The 24,778-nt window shown below is 47.7% G+C and overlaps 1 long non-coding RNA gene across 2 annotated transcripts; it reads right to left on the reverse strand.

Moving 5' to 3' along the window:
- Positions 1-22,509: 22,509 nt before the first annotated feature.
- LOC115286602 lies at positions 22,510-23,771 on the reverse strand. 2 transcript variants are annotated; one of them, XR_003906158.1, is made up of 3 exons: positions 23,720-23,771; positions 23,299-23,551; positions 22,510-22,683 (listed from the first exon to the last, which is right to left on the reverse strand). It is a non-coding gene; the product is annotated as an uncharacterized LOC115286602 (long non-coding RNA). The 2 variants fall into 2 exon arrangements; XR_003906157.1 differs by having other exon boundaries at positions 23,299-23,720.
- Between the last annotated feature and the right edge of the window lie 1,007 nt (positions 23,772-24,778).

Consider the following 24,778-nt stretch of genomic DNA (forward strand, 5'->3'; position numbering starts at 1 on the left):
TCATTTCTTGTGAAGTTGAATGCAAATGTACTGTCATTCATAGTGTTTATATAAAACTACCAGGAATTTCACTTTTGCTACCTTGATATATAGCATTGGGTTATCATGTTAACAACATTGAAATACATCGATTTATTAAAAAAATACTTTTATAAGAAATGTTTTATTATAGTGCTTTCTGACCTCCACACCTCAAGCTATTAAGCATTTGTGTTGGGGGGGAGGTGGGAGCTTAACTTTTAAAATCCAGGGATCCTGGGGCTCCTGGGTGGCTGAGCGGTTAAGCATCCAACTTCAGCTCAGGTCACAGTCTCACAGTTTGTGGGTTCGAGCCCTGTGTCAGGTCAGCTTGAGCCGTGTGCTGACAGTGCAGAGCCTGTGTGGGATTCTCTCTCTCTCTTTACTCCTCGCTCACTTGTGCTCTCTCTCTCAAAAAAAAAAAAAACAACACAAAGATCCCATCTGCTCTGCAGATGTGGTCAGCCATCTTGGGAGGGAGCCCAGCATATCTGCTCTTATGGTTGCTTGCTCTCGAGCCCAAGTCCAGGGCCTGATTTTTTAGCTGCCAAAAAGTACAACCACGTCCCTCACTGGCAATGGGTGCCAGCCCCGGCTTCTGGGCAGTGAAGGCGAGCTGTCTGCCCAGAGTGTGGAGGGAAAACCCACAGAGGGACAGCCCCGCTGTGCATGCCTATGCGCATGTGAACCATCAAGCAAGCAGAAGCCAGAAGCCAGGGTGCTAGGGCTCTGTGTTTCCTACAAACCATTCTGCCTCTGTTCTACACCTCCAGCCCCACCCTTACCTCTTACCCCTTACCCCTAACCCCTCACCCCTTCCCCACCGGCCTTTTGTCCCTAGCTGAGTAGTATTCCCTCCCACTAACTCAAACACTTCTCTTGATGTATTGTTAAATAGTGAGATCAAGCCCCATGTCAGGCTCTGTGTTGACAGTGGGGCCTGCTTGGGATTCTCTCTCCCTCTCTCTCTCTCTCCCTCCCCCACTGGTGCTCCATCTCTCTCGAAATAAATAAACTTAAAAAGCAAGTTGGTCACAAGCTCTGATCTCATAAAGCAACTGGTCTTGCCTGAAGCAAAGATGCCAAATATACCAAGAAACTCTCGTTTTCCCCCCTTACTCTCTGTTCCTGAAGCTGTCATCGGCCAGACGCTGACCTAGTGCTGAGTTTGTGGATGTATGCATTGATAAAGATTCATGGCTTCGTGCTGTACTTTGCAAGAGTCAAATTAGACGCAGGCAGCGAACCTCTTTCCTTACAGGTTGAACCCAGAGAACTGCTGAGCCCTCTCAAACCGGTGCCTTTGATCCACCCCCCAAAGAAAACCCTCCCAAAGACCTTCCACTGTGAGGTGTGGATAGTTCCCTTCTTGTCAAGGCCAAGGGAAAGCTAACGAGAAGTTAAGAAGGGCCTCCTCTCAACTTGGTCATGGAGACATTCGTTTCCAGAGGCCAGACGGGCACACCTCCTGAGGCGGGGGGCTCCTTGGTCCCACTCAGGAATGTTCCGGTCCCAGGCTGTTGAGTGGAGTCGAGCCCTCTACCTTGAGCTCTTCCCCGACCTTCTCATTCAGGAGCAGTGGTCTGGTTCTGCACTCCTGGCCCAGAGCCCAGTTAGGGGAGACCCTGGCTGCCAGGCTGTTTTCCTCAACACCCCTAATTCCCCACAAGCGGTGGGAGCTGGTGCCTGGGCAACCTCCAGGTGCCTCGGGCTGCATCCCTACAAGGGGCGCCACCGGCATCCACGGGCTGGCCTTGGAGCTTTGCAGGCCCGTGGACTCGGGAACAGTCTCGAAGCCTGAGCCTCGGAGGGAGGGAGCTATGGCCTGTTCTGCTGGCGCTGCACTGGGAAAGGCGTGGGTGTTGGGCAGAGTGGTGAAAACTTAGACTAGGCAAAATTATTCCGTCTACTTAGGACCCTCCGTCTGTGCGGCTGGTGATCATGCCCCCAAATGGGGTCTGGGATTTTCAGATTCCCAAGCTGAATAGGAGAGACAAAGGCACCCAGGGGCCCCCGCTTCCTCTGCCACGATCTGCCACCAGGCACCACGGGGAGGCCCTGGCGTGGCCCCCGGCAGGCAGTTGACCATCCTTAGAACACCAGCGTCCCCACAAATACACAAAGTTGTCATGTTGAGCCTGGAGAGGCAGTGAATTTTGTGGCCAAGACAACGGAGAGAAGGGATCCGTCATCTTCTGCCCCTGCTGCTCCAGGCGGCCGTGGGCACTGTGCCCACACGGCCTCATCCAACCATCGCAGCAGCCTGGGCCATCATTCCTGCTTTGCACAAAAACCACTGAGGGGCGACTGGCCCAAGACCACACAGGCGGCCTGGGAAACGTGCACATTTGAACCCAGCCCATCACAAAGCTTCTCTGTGTGTTCAAACACACTGCTTTGCTGCCCAGAGGATCCCTGGCCCACCCGGGACCTGCTGACTCAGGTCCAGCATTTGGACAAGACCCCAGGGGGATGCCCCTGCACTGAAGTCTGAGGAGCCCTGCCCTGGCCCTCGGCCTCAGTCCCTGGCAGCTCCAACCCCTCTGCCCACAGAGGTGAGACCTGCTTAGGGGAGGGGACTGTCGGACCGCCTGTTGCCGGTCAGACGCGTGAATGTCTTCAGGACCTAACGCTTGAGTCTCCAGAATTAAAGAGGTGTGGTTCGATTTTCCGAATGTCTCCTGCGTTTGACCGAATCCATGTGAGTTACCCAAGGAGCATACTGGAAACTTGAGCGCCCCCGTGCCGCTAGCAGGGAGCCCCGGATCCACACGCTAGGATCCTGGACTGCGGTTGGAGCTGCTGCCCCCTCCCTGTGAGAGGTCACCAGGATGGTACCCAGTGCGTGGCCAGCCCAGCCAGTGGTGCCCCTGAGGCCCAGCCTGTGGGCCGCCCTCCCCCAGTCTGCACCCCCCACGACCCCTGACCCCTCCCAGCACGCCCTCTGGGCCCCGCAGTCAGCCACAGGTAAGTGCCCCGGTAGCCTCCCTGTCTTCAAATGTCTCCTGGCCTCTCTGCCTCACGTGAAAGCCAGCTGTCCCTCCAGGTGCCCCCCCCCCAGAGTGCACACCCCGCGTCCCCCATGGCTGCTTCCACACACTTCCTCCTCCCTCCAAAGCCCCAGCTGCAATGAGCTCATGCTCCCCAGTGCTCCCCCTCCTCCTGCCTGCCTTCCCCTCCACCCTAGTCCTGTCCTCTTCCATTCTCAGGGACGTCACCCACACGGGTGGCCCATCCCACACCCCCGCCCTGCGTTTCTCCCCAACAGGGTTCTGTTGCCACTGGGGTAGGACCATGCCGCCTGTTACAACATGTGGCATCTTCACAGTCCGCTGATCAGCATTTTACCCTGTCCAGTCCCTGACACGTCTAACGTCCCCTACACACCTACCCCTAGTGGGTGGCTGGTCAGTCCCTGGTTGAGAACCGCTGTCAGTGTCCCAGTCCCTCTTTTGCCACAAGCCCGCCACCACCTGACATCCGGGCTCAGCGAGCACCGACCCTGCAGGAGTGAGCTCAGCTCCTGGTCGGGGCGCTCCACGCCTGGGCCCCTCTCTCTGGCATCCTTATGGATGGGCAGTCAGCCCTGGTGGCCGATCCACCACATGGTCTGGTCCACGTAGCTCCCGTGGGAGCCCAATGCCACCCGGGGTGACAGTGCGTCCCATTGCTGCAGACACCCCCGGGTCCTCGCCCACATCAGCCCAGAACCTCACCACATGCACCCGAAGGCACCCTAGGCAGCTGGGTCTGTGTTAGGAAAACCTGGGGCTCCAGAGCCCCCTGTGGTCCTCTGCTTTCACGGAACATTCCACTTCAGACACGTCTGGTCCCCACACCAAGCAACTCTGTGCAACGCCGGCGGGGTGTCCTGTGATCGAACTCGGTGCTCACGCCAGGTGTCCTGAGAGGGTTCAGGGCTCCGCCCACTGCAGGTGCCCCACCAACTGTAACTTCTGGCTGCCATGGCTACACACTGGCCCACGCCCCCTTCCCGGAGCCCAGTGCACCTGCTAGAGAGGCTCCCAGAGCTCCAGGAAACACATTTACTAAAGGACATGATGAAGGACACGATGAACAGCCAGTGAAGAAATACGTAAGGCGAGATCTGGGAAGCTCCTGAGTGCAGGAAATCTGTCCCAGTGGGGCTGGGATGCATTACCCACGCACACGTGGAAGTGTCCGCCCCTCAGAAGCTCTGCAAACCCCTTACCATTGGGATTTTTATGCAGGATTCTTCAGGAAGGTGCGATTGGGCATGACCTCCATTTCTGCCTCTCCCTTCTCTCTGGTTAAGGTTGAGGGGGGAGTAGGAGGAGGTGAAAATACCAAGCTTCTAGTCATGGCTTGGCCTTCCAGGAGGCCAGCCCCTATCCAGGAGCTATCTGGGAGTGCCCCCCATGGTACCTCAGTAGAACAAAAGGTGCCCCTAGTGCTCTTCCCATGTAGGAATTTACCAGTTTCAGGACCCCGTGTCAGGAACGGGGACAGAGAGTAGCCTCCGTGTTTCCTATTAACTCACAACCTCCAATTCCCAGCCTACAAACTCACATGATTCTGTTCCTGAAGCACTGTCCCTGTCACGGGGTGGGGGGTGGGGGGGGCGGTCTCTACCGTCTCCAAAGGCCAGCCACTCCCTTGTCACTCTCCCCTGTCTGTCCGGCCCTGCTCCAACAGGATACCCCCCCATCTCCCGACACCTGTATCCCTTTCTCCACTGGGTCATTTCCTATCAGCAGAAAATATGGTCCGTGGTTTCTCAGTAAAACGAGAACAGAAAACACACTGACCCCGCCTCGACCCCCCCTCTGGATCTGGACCAGCGCCACTTCCAGTTTCTCTGGGCAGCAGAATGTCCTGCACCTTCACGCCTCATTCACTCTTTCAAACAGCAACTTTGTTGCAAAACATATGTGCAAAGGATATATAGGATGCACGTGTGCAGTCTAAAAATAGTACAATGAGGGCACCTGGGAGGCTCGGTCGGTTAAGTGTGGGACTCTTGATCTTGGCTCAGGTCATGAGCTCACAGTTTGTGGGATCAAGCCCCTCATCCGGCTCTGCGCTGACAGTGCAGAGCCTGCTTGGGATTCTCTCTCTCTCTCTCAAATAAATAAACTTAAAAAAATAATAAAAACTAGTAAAATGAATACTTCCCTGTGCCCACCACCCAGCTTAAAAAATAGAGCACATGGAGGACCTCAGATATGTTACTTGGTTTTATTACTTTAAAATGTTATAAGGGCACTTGGGTGGTTCACTCGGTTAAATGTCCGACTGAGGATTTAGGCTCAGGTCATGATTTCACCGTTTGTGGGATCGAGCCCTGTGATGGGCTCTGGGCTGACAGGAGCCTGCTTGAGATTCTCTCTCTCCCTCTCTCTCTCTCTGCTTCTCCCCCACTCATTCTATTTCTCTCTCTCTCTCAAAATAATGAATAAGCTTAAAAAAATTTAAATGTTATAAAAATGAAATAACACTGTATATGCTCACCTGTGACTTTTTAAATTCCATATTCTATTTTTTTAATGTTTATTTATTTTTGAGAGAGAGAGACAGAGCGTGCGTGGGCAAAGGGCAGAGAGAGAGGGAGGCACAGACTCCGAAGCAGGATCCAGGCTCCGAGCTGTCAGCACAGAGCCTGACACGGGGCTTGAACCCAAAAGCCATGAAACCATGACCTGAGCTGAAGTCAGATGTAACCCAGTGAGCCACCCAGGCACCCTTCCATATTTTATTTTTTATTTCAGGCCTATGAATGCATGTAGCTATGGTTCATTTTCACTGCTGCCTAGTATTCGGTCATAGAAATATATCACAATTTTATTTATAGATTCTACTTTTAATGGACTTGGGCCATTTCCAGTTTATTGCTATTATGAGCAATGCTTCTATGAATATTATAATGCATTTCTCCCACTGTGCATGTAAAGATTTCTTTCAGAGCAGAATTACAAGAAACGTACCTGTTCAGCTTTATTCATATAGAAAAAAATAAAACAAGGCACTCTTCTTACTACACTTTTATTAAATAAAATCCTCTCCAGCCCTCTCTCCACCTGCTAATCAAACAGAGCTCCACAGGCTAGCTATTTTCTTGAAATGTCATATAATGAAATTTCAAAGCCTGGCCTTCAAAAATGTTTCCTCGTTGCTAACTAAGGGAGTCACAGAGCTGAGAACCGTGTCCCAGTCGCACGGCTCTGCCGGCGCGAAGAACATTCAACAGCACAAGAGTCGTGCGAAGCATCCGCTTGGCTTGGTTAAGAACTTTCAGCAGAAAGTCTTGTTCTGAATAAGTCAAGTGGACGCGTGTGAACATTCACCACTATGTGCAACTCTGGTGTGAGCAGCGAGGGCTCGTTAGATGCCCACGACGTCAGAAATGGTGTCCACGCCCCGTGAGCGTGACCACCGCATGACTGTGACCTGTCAAGGACACCTGTGCTTATTCGCTGCCCATCTTACCCACAATTCACTGGCTTAATTATAACGTTGTGAGTGACATCTCAGTGTTCCGGAAGGTTAGAGGTACTTGAGAACACGTCTTTTCCAGGTCAGGAGAGGATCGTGACCCTTCTCTCCCACGTGCATTTTGGGAGACACCAAAGCCGCTGCTAGATGTGTGAGTGAACCGGTCACCTGAAAGTAACGTTCTTCTGTTACCTCATCAGCAAAGGGTAATCAAAACTGTTTGCCGATGGGTGGCACCTAACGGTGCTTTCGATCTGCATTTTCCTGATCATTAATAGGATTGCAGATCTTCAAGGTTTCTGGGCTACTTATGTTTCCTTTTCTGTGAAATGTCTGTCCCACCTTTTGTCTGCTTCACTATTAGGTTATGTATCTTTTTCTACTGATTTGTAGGGAATATCACCACATTCCGCCTACTATTCTTTGATAGTTCTACATACTGCTAATAATTTCTCCCAGTTTAAGACTTCTCTTTTCGCTGTCTTTAAGGTGTGTTTGGATAAACACAAGTTCATTTTAAAGTCGTCAAAAGTATCGGTATTTTTCCCTATGGTAAATATTTTTATCTTAACAAATTCATCTTTCCCCCTAAAGCATAAAGATACTCTTCTACATGTTTTCTAAATATTTTCATGTTTGCTTTGTGTCTCTAAGTCTTTAATCCATCCAGAATTGATTGTATGTGTATGTGAGGTAGATAGAGAGCCAATCTAGTTTTTGCATAGGGGTAACTAGTCACCCAAGCACAACATGCCAAGTAGGCTGTCCATTACCCACTGGTTTACAATTCCTATTTTCTGTTAACCAGGTTTCCAGGAATAAATGAATCTCTCTCAGGTAACTCTCTAGTTCCATTGGTCTATTTACTCTCTCCAGACTAATGATACACTATCTTAATTGCTAAGGCTTCATAATAAGTCCCAGTGTATGGTAAAGCGAGTCTCCCTCACTTCTTTAGAAGTGCTTTGAGGGGCACCTGTACGGCTCAGTCGGTTAAGCATCCAGCTTCGGCTCAGGTCATGATTTCATGGTTCATGGGTTCAAGCTGACAGCTCAGAGCCTGGAACCTGCTTCAGATTCTGTACCTCCCTCTCTCTGCTCACACTGCTCACACTGTCTCTCTCTGTCTTTCAAAAATAAATAAAAAAGATATTTTTAAAAAAGTGCTTTGACTATTCTAGGCCATTTTCCATGCCAGTTTTTAGAATCAGCTTCATAAGTTATACACACAAACAGGTACGTCCTATTGAAATTGCACTGAATTTCTAGATCAAGTTATAAAGAACCATCCTCTTAATGACATTGAGCCTTTATCCAAGAACATGACCTAGCACTCCCTGTACACTGATTTTTAATGACCTTCAATAAAGGGTTATAGTTTTCCTCATATAGGCTTTTCATATATTTTGTTAGACTTATGTTGTCAGTTTCCTGTATTTTTTTGCTAGTGTAAATATCTTTTATTTCTTTTTTTTTTTTTTAAAGTTTTTGTGTGTTTAGTTTTGAGACAGAGTGTGAACAGGGGAGAGAGAGAGAATGAGAGAGAGAGAGGGAGACACAGAATCAGAAGCAGTCTCCAGGCTCTGAGCTGTCGGTACAGCCTGAAGGGGCTCAAACTCACGACCTCGAGATCATGACCTGAGCCAAAATCGGACACTTAACTGACTGAGCCAGCCAGACAGCCCCAAAAAAAAGTAGGTGGGAAAAACAAACTCATATGCTAAGCAGCCTGTAGAATTACAGACAAGACTCTGAGGAGGGATTAAATATAGCACAGAAGCTACGTCACCTGGGAGCCGTGTTAGAGATGGGTAAAATAGGTAGAGCACCTGTGCACTGACACAGATAGGATGGAGGGAAAGCCCAAGGAGGGGCCAAATCCTCATGAGGAACATGAAGCTCCCAATATTGGTTACCACCATGTCATGCACTTGAACTCCCAAATCTACCTGAGGCAGCCGAGGCACCAAAACTCGTGACTAAACGTGCATAATGTACACGGGGCACTTGATAGACACAAGTTAAATTGGCCACTGTTTTAAAATGTACCCAGATTGGGGCGCCTCGGCAGCTCGGTTAGCTGTCCGACTTCGGCTTAGGTTATGATCTCACGGTTGGTGAGTTCGAGCCCCGTGTTGGGCTCTGTGCTGACAGCTCAGAGCCTGGAGCCTGCTTCGGATTCTGTGTCTCCCTCTCTGTCTGCCCTTCCCCCACTAGTACTTGGTCTCTCTCTCTCTCAAAAATAAATAAATTTTTTTTAATTTAAATTTAAAATAAAATGTACTTGACTTTAACCAGGTGCGGTAGGACATGCAGACACAGAAACGAGGGTCGTGCGGGAAGATTTCACACTCCCGGATCCCCAGAAGCAAGCGTGTCGGCCAGTGGGGAAGAGCCAAGGGCTGTGGGAAGCAGAATAGGCAAAGGAAGGCATGAGCAGGAGCCTTTGTTGTGGTTTTCCCAGAAAGAGACAGGCAAGGCGGGGTCGGCAAGCTGAGCAGGCCCTGGGCTACAGAGAGGTCCCCGTTTTCCAGAACCTTCCCTGGGCTGATGTGAGCAGAAGGCCTTGGACCACAGGACCTGATGGAAGGCTGGCTCACCCTGACGGGGGCCTTTCCCTGCAGGTACCGTTTGGGCTCTAGCATGCCAGGCGCCCTCCCCAGCTGTGTGAGCTGTGTCCCTACGGAGCCCTCCTGCCTCTCTGGCACAGGGTGATCATCTGTCTCAAACATCTTACAGCGCTCAGCCACCCTGTGTGTCCTGAGCTCTGCTCCTCCCAGACTCCTCCGAGAGCTCATAGGGCAAAGGGAGATGATGGGATTCTCCGTGAAGCTCAAGAAGCACAATAAGCCTCAAGGCCCCCATTCCCAGGTCCCTAGCATCCAGGCAGGGACCCGAATCCAGGCTGTTTCCAAGATGAATGCTGCAGAATCCCGGGTTCAGGCGGCTGGTCCTTCCTCCCCCCTGGGCACCCCCTGCTCCCCCTCCGTGCTTGAGGCTCACTTGTACACGGTGACATGTGGGCCGTGAGCTGTGCTGCATGTCCTGGATGGTCGGCTTGGAGGCCACCAGCAGGTCGAGGCTGCCCTTCCTCTCTGACTGCCGATTTGCCAAAGGGCGCTTCAGAGCAAGGCGCAGCCTTGAGTCTGTAGAGTCCATGACCCCTGACGCGTAGGGTCGTGGTTTACACAATGTGAAAGTCAGTAGGGATCTCAAATGAGAAAAGAAATTTTCACAAATTACTGGAGTCTTGGAGATTCTGGTTCTTTTGTTTCACTGTTTTTGTTTTACTTGTTTCAAGAGTGAGAAAGAGAGACAGTGTGACTTGAGGGGAGTGGGGAAGAGACAGAGAATCCCAAGCAGGGTCCGCACTGTCAACGCAGAGCCTGATGTGGGGCTCGAACTCATGAGCCGTGAGATCAAGACCTGAGCTGAAATCAAGAGTCAGAGCTGAATCCCTTGAGCCACCCAGGAGCCCCAGTTCTTCTGTTTTTTAAGAGGTCTTCAGGCAGTTTGCCGGGAGTGCTTAGTGCTTCTGTGATGAGGGTTCCTATGTCCTGGGGCGGCCGGAGGAGGCAGCCCGCCACGCTGGCCACGTTCACGTCCCCTCCCTGCTCCACGGAGCCCTGGGCCCAAGAAGAATCTGGGAGCTTAAAACACAGGTTCGCACGGGCATCACCTCTGAACACTCTGAGTCCATTGACCCCAAGGGGGCCCAGGAATGTGCATTTGTGCCAGCACCCAAGGGTTCTGACTTAGGTCTGTCCACCCGACTTAAAGGCACATGGGCTTAAGGAGAGCTGGGGAGGGCTGGGGAGGGCTGGGGAGGGAGGGTTTCAAGAGCAGACAGGCAGCGTCCTCCCCTCGACCTGTTTCCATCTCCCTCATTGACTATTGGACCCCAGGCTCTCTGATCAGGCAGCGTGGATCTAGAAGGAAACGGCAGAGGATTTTCAGAGCGCCTCTTGGAGGTTCTGAGCCCTGAAAGTAAGTGGCCTTTGGTAAAGCAAGGGGCCTGGGGACATGCTCCGGTCCCGCTCTGTGACCTGGGCTCTGTCGCCCCCTCAGAGGCCTTGACAGAAGTAGTAGAGAACGTGTTCATCGAGCCTCTATGCATTCCAGGCCATTTCTGCACGTTGTCCTCACGCTGGCCTGTAGAGACGTCACTGTCCACATCATAGACGTGGGGATTGAGACTCAGGGACGTTGAATAACCTTCTCGTGGCCAGACAGCCCGTGGGGGTCAAGCCGGTGCAGGCCCATGTCTGTGTGACTGCCACCTGCCGCTTCCCATGGACTGCCCACCCCCAGCCCGGTCACTTGGCGCCTCCCCGAGGCTGCAGGGGACAGCCTGGCGAAAGGCGGACTCCAGGCTTGCTTGCTGGCTGCCATCACTGCCCTGTGGCTGCGTAGACATGGCTAGATCTCCCCACCATCAGAGGGACAGAGGCTCTCCCAGCGATTAGACGAGTGACAAGTGGCCTTGTGCTAACAGGGTGGGGGGGGGTGCACCAGGCCCTGCTGGACCTCAAGGACGAGTTGTGCCCTTCTGACTTTCTATCTCTGCGCAGTGCCTCCTGGGTCTACCCCAGCCCCTCCGTCAGGTGACTTCAGAAAACGTTTGGCTTCAATGACAATAAAACGATAGAAAGCACTCTTCACCTGCCTCTCCTCCATCTTCCCCCTCCTCTAAATTTCTCACTTTAGGGAATTGGCGATCCCGAAAACCCCAATTTTATCCAGACATTCAGAGAGCGGACCTTATTCCCCGGCTGGGGGTGACCCCTGACGGTGTCAGCCATCAATAGCAATACATTTCCCCTCTGGCCCTTGAGACTTGAGAAGACTCAGCTGGAGGGATTCTGAGGGATTCCTCCCTCTATGAAGGACATCAGAAGACATTCCTGTTGGTGCCCTGTGGGTGCGCGTGGGAACTGCTGTAGACTAAACACAGAGCCAGTGCACCAAGGACAGAAACGGGGCCTGGGGCTCGGGTGCTTCACCAAGCTGCTCTTCACCCAAACCTGGAACTGGTCTCCTAGGGATTTCTTATACTGTGAGATCATCTCCTGATTTGAGTTTCGTTTATCGCAGCCAAAAGCACCTGAACTCCTCCATCTGAAACAGCCCAAGCTAGATCTGGCTTCTCACACACCTTTATCCCACCTCAGCTCATGGTGTGTCAGGCCCATTTCTCACCATGTCTTGGCTCCCCCAGCCTCAGGCAGGCCCTGCCCTCCAGGGCCAGGCCCTGGTGTCTTCATGTGGGGCCTGCAGAATAGAGCCTCTGTACCAGGTCCTACAGTCTACGTTGACTTTGCCCACTGGGGAAACTTTCCCACCCCTGAACTGGACAATAACCGTGAAAATGGAATATGCTGATTGACTTAGGATAGGCTCTCAAATAAGACTGCATACTAGAATTAACTGGAGCAAAAAACTATCCATAGAACTCCCTTATGACCCAGCAATAGCCCTGCTAGGGATTTACCCAAGGGATACAGAAGTGCTGATGCATAGGAGCACATGTACCCCAATGTTCATAGCGGCACTTTCTACAATAGCCAAATCATGGAAAGAGCCTAAATGCCCATCACCTGATGAGTGGATCAAGAAGATGTGGTATATATACACAATGGAGTACTACGTGGTGATGAGAAAGAATGACATATGGCCATTTGTAGGAAAGTGGATGGACCTCGAGCTGTGAGCTCTGGCATTAAAAGACACTGTGTTCCTTCCCCTCACAAAGTTGCTGCCGGGCTTCTGTTTTGAATAAGGAGATATGTGTGCCCACTAACAGGTGCAGAAATGTCCTTTCCAGGAGGGAGAATGGGTCTTGTAGTCTTCCACACCTCCTGCCTCTCCCCAGCGCGCCTTGGGGTGAGAACACAGACGAGGAGTCACAGTCTAGGGCTCTACTGAAAGAACAGAGTAGTCTGTAGATCGGATTGCCCTTTCCAAATCTTCAACGTATAGCACAGGCTTATTAGCCCATTCTCAAAGGAAATTCCTGCTTCCTGCTTCCGGCTTGATAACACTTCCCAGGCTCCATAAATCTGCTCTCAGTCAAAGAACAAGAGCAATAAGCAACTGCACCCAGCCTCTGCTGGCCAAAGTCAGGGGCCCTGAAACCCTGGGGACAGCAGGACAGGAGGACATGAAGGTTTCAGGCCTCCGCTACTCACTGACCTCTCCAGGTTCTCACAGGGACCAAATGAGCCATCACACAGGAAAACACTTTGTAAATTGGGAGCCCCTATGCAGAGCATTACTTTAAAATCTGGTTTACAAAGATGTGCATTTTAAAAAAATGGGAAAGTATTGGCCTCAGAAAGGACTTCTCACTTGACAATGGTGTTCACCCAGAAGTCCTTTGAATGACAAATCCCCTGTTCCTTTTAGAGGAGTCAGTCAGCAAATAGTGTTGGGAAGACTTTGTATCCCACGTGCGAAAGAACGAGGTGGAGCCCTTACTTTATGTCATTGTCGAAGACATGAAGCCAGACGTTAATTAAAGCATTTAAGTATTAAGATTAAAAATGTTTTATTCAGTAACTACTGATGGTAGGAAAAGAGCTGAGCTCTATTCCCATTTGGGCAGAAGTGACTGGGCTTTTTAAGGGAGAAGGGGGGACGGGTGGGGGGCCTCAAGTGAGAAATGACAAAGGGCTGGTCAGTGTGAATGTGATGGGGCCAGTGGAGTCTGCCGGCTGGCGGTCATGGAAGTTCGGAGCCCGCACAGCCAGGAGGAGCTCTAGGCTTCTCATCATTAGATTTCAAAGGTACGGCTCTCAGGTCCTTGAGAAAGGGACACATCAGCTCTAGGAGGGACAGAAGAACAATTCACACTCATACCCCCATTTTAGTAAATGTTCTAAGAAATGGAGGTCAAGAGCTTACCGTCAGGCATTGGCTAGAACAAACAGTAAATTCTTTTGACAGCCCTGAGCTGTGCCAGACAGGAACTCTAAAGCGGGGCTGGGTTGCTTGAGGGCCACCAGCCTTGGTCGGCCAAGAGCCAAGTTCAATGTTTCATCAAGTCTCCTAGTACGAGGGTTTAAATGGAGTGTTTGTGCTCAAAGTTTGTGCTGTCTTCACCATAAGCAAAAACTAACTTAAAGTGGGTAAAAGACCCGAACGTAAGAACTAAAACTGTAAAATGCTTAGAAGAAAACACTGGACTTGGCAATGATTTTTTGGCTCTGACACCAAAAGCACAGGCAACCAAAGGAAAAAGAAATAGATAAAGTGGAAAACAGCAAAATTTAAAATGTCTGTGCTTCCAAGGACACCAACAACAGAGTGAAAAGGTAACCTACAGGATGAGAGAAAATATTTGCAGCCTGTGTATCTGATAGAAGAATTCCTACAACTCAAAGGAGAAAAAAAGACCAATTTTTTAAAATGGGCAAAGGACTCAGACATTTCTCCAAAAAAGACATACAAATGACTAATATGCACATGAAAGATGGTCAATATCACTAATCATGAGGGAGATGCAAGTCAAAACCACAATAAGATTCTACCTTATACTCATCAGGTTAGCAGCCATGGAAGGAAGGAAGGGAGGAGAGGAGAGGAGGGAGGGAGGGGGAGAGAGAAAGAGAGAAGAAAGAAAGAGAAAGAAAAAACAAGGATAGAAGGAAGGATAGAAGGAAGGGAGGGATGAGGGAGTGAAGGATGATGGAGGGAAGGAAGGAAGAGAAGAAAACAAAATAACAAATGGTGAGGCTGTGGAAAAACTAAAACCTTTGCACTGTTGGTGGGAATGTAAAATGGTACAGCCTCTGTGGAAAATAGTATGGTGCTTCCTCAAAAACTTAAAAATAGAATTACTATAAGATCTAGCAATTCCACTTCTAAGTATATTAAAAAAATCAAAAGCAGGGTCTGAAAGAGGTATTTGCACACCCATGTTCAGAGCAGCATCATTCAGAACAGCCAAAGATGGAAGCAGGCCAAGTGTGTCAGATGGACGGATAACGTGTGTGTGTGTGTGTGTGTGTGTGTGTGTGTGTATCCACGATAGATAAGAATGTTACTCATCCTTTAAAAGGAAGGAAATTATGACATATCCTACAGTATAAATGAACCTTAAGGACATTGTTCTAAGTGAAATAAGCCAGTCAGGAAGAAGGGGAGATGGCAGTGGAGTCTTGTGATGCCGCGGTTCCAGCAGCAGTAGTGACAGGTCTCATTTCAAAAGCAGACAAAGCACACTTACTTACAGTGTGCCATGTGAAGGCCAGGGACCAAACACCATACCAGGCAAAGAGAGACTCTACAGATGATAGGCTTGAAGGACAAAACAGCAGAGCCCACAGAGCACATATTGGACACACTCCTGGAAGTACCAGGCCCTGGGGAGCAGGGGACAGTACACTGCAGGGCACTACAGGACCTCTTCTTCACAAGGCCATTACTCTCAGGAACAGGAGACGTGGCTGACTTTCCTAACTCACAGAAACAGGCACCTGGGTGGCTCAGTCGGTTAAGCATCTGACTCCAGCTCAGGTCACGATCATGTAGTTCATGGGTTCAAGCCCCATGTCAGGCTCTGTGCCGACAGCTCAGAGCCTGGAGTCTGCTTCGGATTCTGTGTCTCCCTCTCTCTGCCCCTCCCCTGCTCATGATCTGTCTCTTTCTCTCTCTCAAAAATAAATAAACATTACAGAAAGGAAGAGAGAAAGAAAGAAAGAAAAAAGAAACAGGCAATAGAGACTTAGATAAAATAAGACAGAGAAATTTCTCCCAAGTGGAAGTATAGGACAAGACACAGCCAGAGATCTAAGTAAAACAGATATAAGAAACATGCCTGATGGAGAATTTAAAGCATAAGGATACTTCATGGATTTGAGAAAAAAGCTGGAAGACATGAGGGATATCCTTGCCACAGAGATAAAGAAAAACCACTCAGAGATGATGAGTGCAATAAACAAGAGATAAGAAACACACTTTGATGGAATGAACAGCAGGCTGGAAGAAGCAGAGGAATTAATGACCTAAAAGAGTAACGGAAAGCAATCAAGATGTACAAAAGAGAGAAAAAAGAATTATGCTAAACCGCAATAGACTTAGGGCACCCAGTAATCCCGTTCCACATGGTAACACTCAGGTTATAGAAGTCCCGGAAGAAGAGAGCGAAAAGGGGACATAAATTTTATTTGGAGATAGTAGATGAAAACTTCACCATCTGGGGAAGGAAACAGATACCCAGATCCAGGAGGCCCAGAGAACCCCCCCCCAAAAATCAACAATAGCAGATCCACGCAAAGATATATTGTCATTAAACTGGCAAAATATAAAGAAAAAAAATTTTTAAGCAGCAAGACAAAATAAGATAGTAACACACAAGAGAAACTCCGTAAGGATATCAGGATTTTTTAGCAGAAACTTTCCAAGCCAGAAGGGAGTGGCATGTGATACTCAAGTGCTGAATGAGAAAAATCGGAAGCCAAGAGTACTCTACCAGCAAGGGTATCATTCAGAATAGAAAAAGAGACAGAGTTTCCCAGACAAAAACTAAAGGAGTTCATGACCACCCTACCAAGAAAAATTAAAGGGGACACTTCGAGTAAAGGAGAGACCAAAAGTGACAGGACAAATGTAGGAAACACAAAAGCAGTAACAATGACTATTTCTGTATAAACTCAGTCAAGGAACGTCACAAAATAAAGGCTATAAAATGTGAACATATGCCTAAAACGTGGAGGGGAGAGGCATGATGAATGAGCTCAGACCTAAGTAGCCATCAGGTTAATATAGACTATTATATGCAGATATAAACACCTAGTGGTAACCATAGATATCAAAAACCACCAACAAATATGCAAAGAATAAAGAAATCCAAATATATCTTTAAAAATGTCAAACCAATGAAAGAGTAAAAGACGAGAAAGAATTAGAAAATCTTCAGAAACAACTGCAAAAAAAGGAACAAAAATGGAAATAAATACATATCTAGCAATCAAAAGACACAGTGATGAAAGACTGTATTAAAAAACAAGACCCATCTATATGCTGCCTACAAGAGATCCATTTTAGAACCAAAGACACCTGTAGAAAAGAAAGCTGAACTAGCAAACTAGACTTTAAGACAAAGATTGTAACAAAAGACAAAGAAGGACACTATATAATAATAAAGGGGACAGTCCAACAAGAAGATATAACAATTGTAAATATTTATGCACCCAACATAAAGCACCCAAATGAATAAAATGCTAATAACAAACATAAAGGAACTAAACAATAATAATACAATAATAGTCAGAGGCTTTAAAACTCCACTTAATTCAATAGACTGATCATCTAAACAGAAAATCAATGAGGCAAGAATGGCTTTGGATGACACACTGAACTAGACATATTTAACAGATACATTCAGGACCTTCCATCCTACAACAGCAGAATACACATTCTTTTCAAGTTCACTCAGAACATTCTCTGGAGTAGGTCACATATTAGGCCGCAAAACAAACCTCAACAAATTCAAGAAGATCAAAGTAAGACCATGTACTTTTTTGACCACAACACTATGAAACTGAAGGTCAATCTCAAGAAAAAAGTTGGAAAGATCACAAATACATGGTGGTTAAATAACACACTGTTAAAAAATTAACAGGTCAACTAGGAAATAAAAGAAGAAATACAAAATGACATGAAAACAAATGAAAATGAAAACACAAAGTTCCAAAATTTCTGGGATGCAGCAAAAGCGGTCCTAGAAGGGAAGCATACAGCAATACATGTCTACCTCAAGAAGCAGGAAAAGTCTCAAATAAACAACCTAACCTTACACCTAAGAAAAAGAACAAGCAAAACCCAAAACCAGCAGAAGGAAGGAAATAATAAAGGTTACAGCAGAAATAAATGATACAAAATCTAAAAAACAACAGAACAGATCAATGAAACCAGAAACTGTTTCTCTGGGCAAACTCAATAAATTTGAGAAACCTCTAGCCAGATGTATCAAAAGAAAAAGAGAGAAGGGATTTAAATAAATAAAATCACAAATGTGAGAGAAGACATAACAACACCACCGAAATACAAACACTTATAAAAGATTATGAAAAACTACATGGCAAGAAATTGGACAACCTAGAAAAAATGGATAAATGCCTAGAAACATATAAACTGCCAAAACTGAAGGAGAAAGAAGTCGAAAATTTGAATAGACCGATAACCAGCAAAGACATTGAATCAGTAATCAAAAAAAAAAAAACACCAACAAACAAAAGTCCAGAACCAGATGGCTTCAAGGGCAAATTCTACCAACCATTTACAGAAGACTTAATAACTATTCTTCTCAAAGTATTCCAAAAATAGAAAAGAAAGAAAAATGTCCAAATTCCTTCTATAAAGCCATCATTACCCTCATACAAAAATCAGATAAAGAGACCAGTGAAAAAGAGAACTTCAGGCCAGTATCCCTGATAAACATAGATATAAAAATTATCAACAAAATACTAGCAAAACAAATCCAACAATACATTAAAAACATTATTCACCATGATAAACTGGGATTAGTTCGTGGGTTGCAAGGTTGGTTCAATATCCACAAATCAGTCAACATGATATATCACATCAAGAGAAAGGACCTTGAGGGTGTCATGCTAAGTGAAATAAGTCAGGCAGAGAAGGATAGATACCATATGTTTGCATTCATAGGTCTAACAGGAGAGACCTGGCAGGGGACCATGGGGAGAGGAAGGGGGAAAGAGAGCAGGGGAGAGTGAGGGACACAGATCAAGGGAGACTACTGAATACTGGAGACTAACCATGGACTGAAAGGGGAGGGGGAGGGAGGAAGGGGGTGATGGTCATGGTGGGGGGCACTTGTGGGGAGAAGCACTGGGTGTTATATGGAAACCAATTTGACAATAAACTATTATAAAAAAATAATAAACCAAAAAAAAAATAAAAAATAAAAAAATAAAAGAGAAAGGATAAGAATCAACATATGGGCCATATATGAAAAACACACCGCTGACACTATCCTTAATGGGGGAAAAAAATGAGAACTTTGCCTCTACATTCAGGAACAAGACAGAGATGTCCACTCTTGCCACTTTTATTCAACTTAGTACTGGAAGTCTTAGCTACAGCAGTCAGACAACATAAAGAAATAAAAAGCATCCAAATCAGCAAGCAGTCAAACTTTATTTGCAAATGGCATGAAAACCCAAAGGACTCCGCCAAAAAACTGCTACACTGATAAATAAATTCAGTAAAGTTGCAAGATAAAAAAATCAACGTAGGGGCACCTGGGTGGCTCAGTCAGTTAAGCGTCTGACTTCGGCTCAGGTCATGATTTCATAGTCTGTGGGTTCGGGTCCCACGTTGGGCTCTGTGCTGACAGCTCAGAGCCTGGAGCCTGCTTCAGATTCTGTGTCTCCCTCTCTTTCTGCCATTCCCCTGTTCACACTCTGTCTCTCTCTCTAAAAATAAATAAACATAAAAAAATTTTAATCAATATACAGAAATCTGTTGCATTTCTATGCACCAAGAATGAAGCAGCAAAAAGAGAAGTTAAGAAAGCAATCCTATTTACAATTGCACCAAAAAGAATAAGATACCTAGGAATAAACCTAACCAAAGAGGTGAGAGACATGTACTCTGAAAACTATAAAACAATGATGAGAGAATCTGAGGACACAAAGAAATGGAAAGACATTCCATGCTCATGGATTTGAAAAACAGATATTGTTAAAATGTCTATACTACCCAAAGCAATCTACACATTTAATGCAATCCCTATCAAATACCACTAGCATTTTTCATAGAGCTATAACAAACAATCCTAAAATGTGTATGGAACCACAAAAAGACCCCAAATAGCTAAAGACATCTTGAAAAAGAAAAGCAAAGCTGGAAGCATCACAATTCCGGACTACAAGTTATATTACAGAGCTGTAGTCATCAAAACAATATGGTACTGAGACAAAAATAGACACACGGATAAATAAGAATGAATTAAAAAAAAAACCAACAGAAAAGAAACCACAACAATTTTGTCAGCTAATCTTCAACAAAGCAGGAAAAGACCATCCAATGGGGAAAAGAAAGTTTCTTCAACTATCTTTGAATTGCTACATGTAAAAGAATGAAACTGGACCACTTTCTTACACCATGCACAAAAATAAATGCAAAATGGATTAAAGACCTAAATGTGAGACCTAAAACTATAAAATCTTAGAAGAAAACACAGGCTCTAGCAACTTCTTTCTAGATATGTCTGCTGAGTCAAGGGAAACAAAAGCAAAAACAAACTATTGGGACCACGTCAAAATAAAAAGCTTTTACGCAGCAAAGGCAATAAGCAAAAAGCTAAAAGGCAACTGATGGAATGGGAGAAAAGAATTGCAAATGACATATCTGATAAAGGGTTGGTATCCAAAGTATACAAAGAACTTAAAATCCCAATGCCCCAGAAACAAATGATCCAATTAAAAATGGGGAGAAGACATGAACCAACATTTCTCCAAAGAAGACATCCAAATGGCCAAGCAACACGTGAAAAAGCGCTCTAAATCACTCATCATCAGGAAAATGCAAATCAAGACTACAATGAGATATTACCTCACACTTGTCAGAATGGCTAAAATCAAAATCAACAAAAGAAACAACGGATATTGACGAGAATGTGGAGAAATAGAAATCCTCGTGCACTGTTGGTGAGAACACAAAGCGGTGCAGCCACTGTGGAAAATGGTATGGAATTCCGTCAAAAAGTTAAAAGTAGAAATACTATATGATCCAGCAATTTCACTTTTGGGCATTTATGCAAAGAATATGAAAATGCTAATTCAAAAGGATACATGCACCCCTGTGTTTATTGCAGCATTATTTATAATAGCCAAGATATGGAAGCAGCCCGTGTCCATCAACTGATGAATGGATATATTATATTATATTATATTACATTACATTACATTATATATTACTCAGCCAGGGGCGCCTGGGTGGCTCTATGGGTTAAGCATCCAATTTCAGCTCAGATCATGAGCTCACAGGTCTCTGCTGTCAGCACAGAGCCCGCTTCAGATCCTCTGTTCTTCTCTCTCTCTCTCTCTCTCTCTCTCTCTCTCTCTCTCTCTCTCTGCCTCTCCTTGCTTGTTCTCTCTCTCTCAAAAAAAAAAATATTCAGCCATCAAGAAGGATGAAATCTTGCCATTGTAACAACATGGATGGAGCTAGGGAGTATAATGCTAAGCGAAATAAGTCAGCCAGAGATTTCTATGATTTCACTCATACGTGACATTTAAGAAACAAAACTAATGAGCTAAGAGGGAAAAAAGAGAGACAAACCAAGAAAGACTTTTAACTATAGAGAGCAAACAGGTGGTCCCAGAGGAGAGGAGGTGGTGTGGATGAAATGGGTGATGGGGATTAAGGAGCACACTTGTCGTGCTGGGCACAAGGTCATGTGCGGAAGTGTCGAATCATTATATTGTTGACCTGAAAAGAATACTGTGATGTTAACTGGAATTAAAATAAAAACTTAATAAAAGAAAAAGAAAGAAACCAGTCATGAAAGGACAAATAGTGTATGATTCTATGTATACGAAACTCATACAGACAAGAAGTGAAACACTCTTGCCTGGGTTTGAGGGAGACGGGTCCTGGAAAGTTGCTATTTAATGGGCACAGAATTTCAGTTTTGCAAAATGAGAAGTGTTCTGGAAATGGCTGGTGATGGTTGCATGATCATGTGCACATGCTTAACATCACTGAGCTGCACACTTCAAAGTAGTTAAGATGGTCAATGTTATATTTATTTTACCACAATCAAAAATATTTTTAAATGACTCCTGTCATCTGGTGGCTGTCAGAAATATAATGTCATATAAATACAAAGTAAGATCTACTCTTGCACCCTGTGAATCAGACTGGGGGTAGGGGGCATCGGAAATCTTCCTCTCTCTCTTGGCCGGAGAAGGCAGTCTCCCGTGCCCAGCGCCGTATATACACTTTCCTTGGAGCACCCTATCAGAGCAAACCTTCTGGAATTCTGCGCACATTGACCTAGTCACAGAGCTGAGGCCCCTCCTCTTGGCCTCCTCAGTGGTGACCCCAATGCACGGCGCCCCTCCCATTCTCTTTCAGAGCGTAAAGCCGTTGACCATCTCGAACTGTCTTTTCCAAGAAGAACCCCAAGCACCACAGATCGTCCCCCGTCGTCCCCAGGGTCGCAAGGAGCTGCCCTGTTCGCCAGCAGCCACCACCGCCCAGAACTCAGAGGGTGGGGCTGCTCAGGAGACCGGTGTCCTCCCCCACGACACACGGAGGGGTTGGGGGCTGCACCAGAAAACAACCCCAAATGGCTGACAATGGAAACGGTGTTTCTTTTTATATTGGCTTTCTGCTTGAGGAAGGACGGACGTAAGAGGAGGAACAAGTGACATGCTGGTACTACTCTAGCCCTGGAGGCCGGAAGTAAAAATTGTCAGATTTCTGAGCAAGAAGGGGGTGTGTGTGTGTCATGGGGGTGGGTCTACCAGCGGGTTACACCCGGACGGAGCGTGTACACCCGAAGGCCAGGTTCCACCTGAACCTGATCTTTGACAGGAGATTATCTCTGGTCTGTAAGCCAGCAAATCTAGTAAAAGCTTCCACTCTCTGGGCCGGGAGGCACCATCACCGGGAGGCACCATCACAGGGAGGTACCCATCACCCAAACCGTAAGACTGTGTGTGGCTACCCACGAGTGAAACTAGAAAGACAGGACCCAGTAATTCTCTGAAACACTGACATTACAGCACGTGCCTAGACACAGAGCCGATGTTTGTGTGTGTGTGTGTGTGTGTGTGTGAGAGAGAGAGAGAAGAAATGAGTGCACACACCCCAACACGATCTAGACCAATTTCCTCAGCCTCACGAAGAGGAAGGGTCGTGGAGGCCACAGACTGGCAGTCAAAACAAAAAGGTACAGCTACATCCATATGATGCGTCCAAGAGAATGACCTTTGCATTAGTTTGGCTCTTGCTTTTCTGAAAGAAACGCCGGAAACATTGCATAGTTGGAATCCTTTATGTTACCAATGTATGATACCACAGTATGATTCAACAGCACCTCTGTTCCGGGATTTGAGGATTCAGTAATCTGGTCCTCTTCAAGTGATTTCTTTAAAAAACAAAGTCTCTCCCCTTCAACTTCTCCCAGCAAGGAAGATCTCGTTGGGCTGCTTCCTATGGAATGGCTTTTATTTATTTATTTATTTTAATGTTATTTATTTTTGAGAGAGACAGACTGCAAGCGGAGGAGGGGCAAAGAGAGAGGGAGACACAGAATCTGGAGCTGAGCTGTCTGCACAGAGCCCGACGCGGGGTTGAACACACCAACCTTGGATCATGACCTGAGCCGAAGCTGGATGCTTAACCAACTGAGCCCCCCAGGCGCTCCCAGAACGGCTTTTAAGTCAGGCATTTGGGGATCCCTGGTCTAATCAGCTAGAGGCATGACAACAGCATTGGTTTCCTCATAAGGACAGAGGCTGGCTACATGGCTCAATGACTTTTCTGGTGAAGACGCACCCCCCCCCACAACAGCCCACAGAATGATTTAGGGGGTCCAGGGCAATGGCAGGAATGAAGAGGCTAGCAAAGGGACAAAATGCACCTAACCTCGACTACAGACAGTCCTGTACCCAGCTTTCTGGCCTTGTTTTTTTTGCTCTTCTCTGCCCTGCCCCCCTGTCTCCCATCTGTCCCCCACCACTGCAGGGGCAGTGATCCCCACGTTCCCCTCCCCAGAGATGGCAAAAGGAGACCCCTACAAGGCATCGGGAGCTCCCGGGTCAGCACCTGCATCAGAGGGGAGAAGCTTCTAAGCCCCGTGCTCCATGCTTCCGGCTTGCTAGTTGAAAGGGCAGTTTAGGCTGGTGAGGGGGCAGAGAGGGCCGTGGGTGTCGACAGCGGCCTGGGAACAGCTCCAGGAAACACAAGCCTTGCCGTTTCCTAACTGCGGATGCCCTTCCAGAGGACTTCTGGCACATTCCCTTCCAGCATTTTCCTTTCATCCTCCCAAGGCCTGTGGAGGCCGAGTGTCATTAGCAGGCTTTTACAGACGAGAAAAAAGGAAGAAATTAAAGACCCATCCACAGGAGTCTCCCAGATTCCTCTCCCTTTGCTCTTTTATCTCCAAACCCTAGTTTTCAGACAGCCTGCATGAACCCCCGAGCATTGGCTCTAATGTTGGTTTCCAGGGGCATACGGATGCTTGTACCCAAAACAGAAAAGGAGAGTCTGAGCATGTCGATGCAGGAAGAAGAGGTCAGAAATCCGTTTAAAAAAAAAAATGGGGCGCCTGGGTGGCTGTCTGCAGACTCTTGATCAGGTCTTGACCTCAAGGTTCTGAGTTCAAGGGGCATCTGGGTGGCTCGGTTGGTTGAGTGTCCTGGGTGACTCAAGTCATGATCTCACGGTTCTGTGCTGACAGCTCAGAACCTGGAGCCTGTCTTCAGATTCTGTGTCTCCCTCTCTCTCTGCCCTTCCCCTGCTCACACTGTTTCTCTCTCTCTCTCTCAAAAATAAATTTAAAATTAAAAAAACAAAAAGGTTCTGAGTTCAAGCCCTGCCTCCACATTGGTGGTGAAGCCTACTAAAAAAACAAACAAATGAACCTATTTTATTTTTTAATCCCCGAGGGCTGGACACAGACTGGAGACCCCACTGCCCTCACCCCTTTCCAGGGGTGTCCAGGCCCAGAAGGCACGGCAGGGGTTGCGGGGCCCCAGGAGGATGTGGGGGTCCCTGGAGGGTGCTGGGGGTGGTGCAAGGCTTCTGGTGGGTGCGAGGTCCCCCAGCAGGGGTACTGCTAGGCCCCTGAAAGGTGCAAAGCTCCAGGAAGGTGTGGGACCCCAGAAGGATACGAGGTCCCTGGAGGGTGCGCCCCCCCCCCGGGGGTACGAGGCCCCCAGAGGGTGCAGGGCCCCTGCGGCGCCTGCCTGGCTTCCCTTTGTCCGGAGGCCTGAGGCCTTGAAGCCTAGGGGACGAGGCGGGGAAGGGGGAGCCGACAACGCGCGCGGGGACGCGGGGACGCGGGGACGCGGGGACGCAGGGTTTCAGGCGCTCGGGCCCAAAGAGCCCGCGTTCGCTCATTCACGTGGCGTCGGCTTTATTGTCATCGCTTGTCTTTGTGCAAAGCGACCGAGCCGAGGGCCAGGGGCGGGAAGCGGGGGCGAGGTGGGGCCCGGCGGCCTAGTCCCCGCCCGGTGCGCGCCGCAGCCCCAGCAGCGGGATCTCCTCCGGTCGCCCGGGCCGCGCCCCGCGACGCCTCCTCCAG

Source organism: Suricata suricatta, chromosome 3 (genome assembly GCF_006229205.1).
Source record: "Suricata suricatta isolate VVHF042 chromosome 3, meerkat_22Aug2017_6uvM2_HiC, whole genome shotgun sequence".
NCBI classification, from domain to species: Eukaryota; Metazoa; Chordata; class Mammalia; order Carnivora; family Herpestidae; genus Suricata; species Suricata suricatta.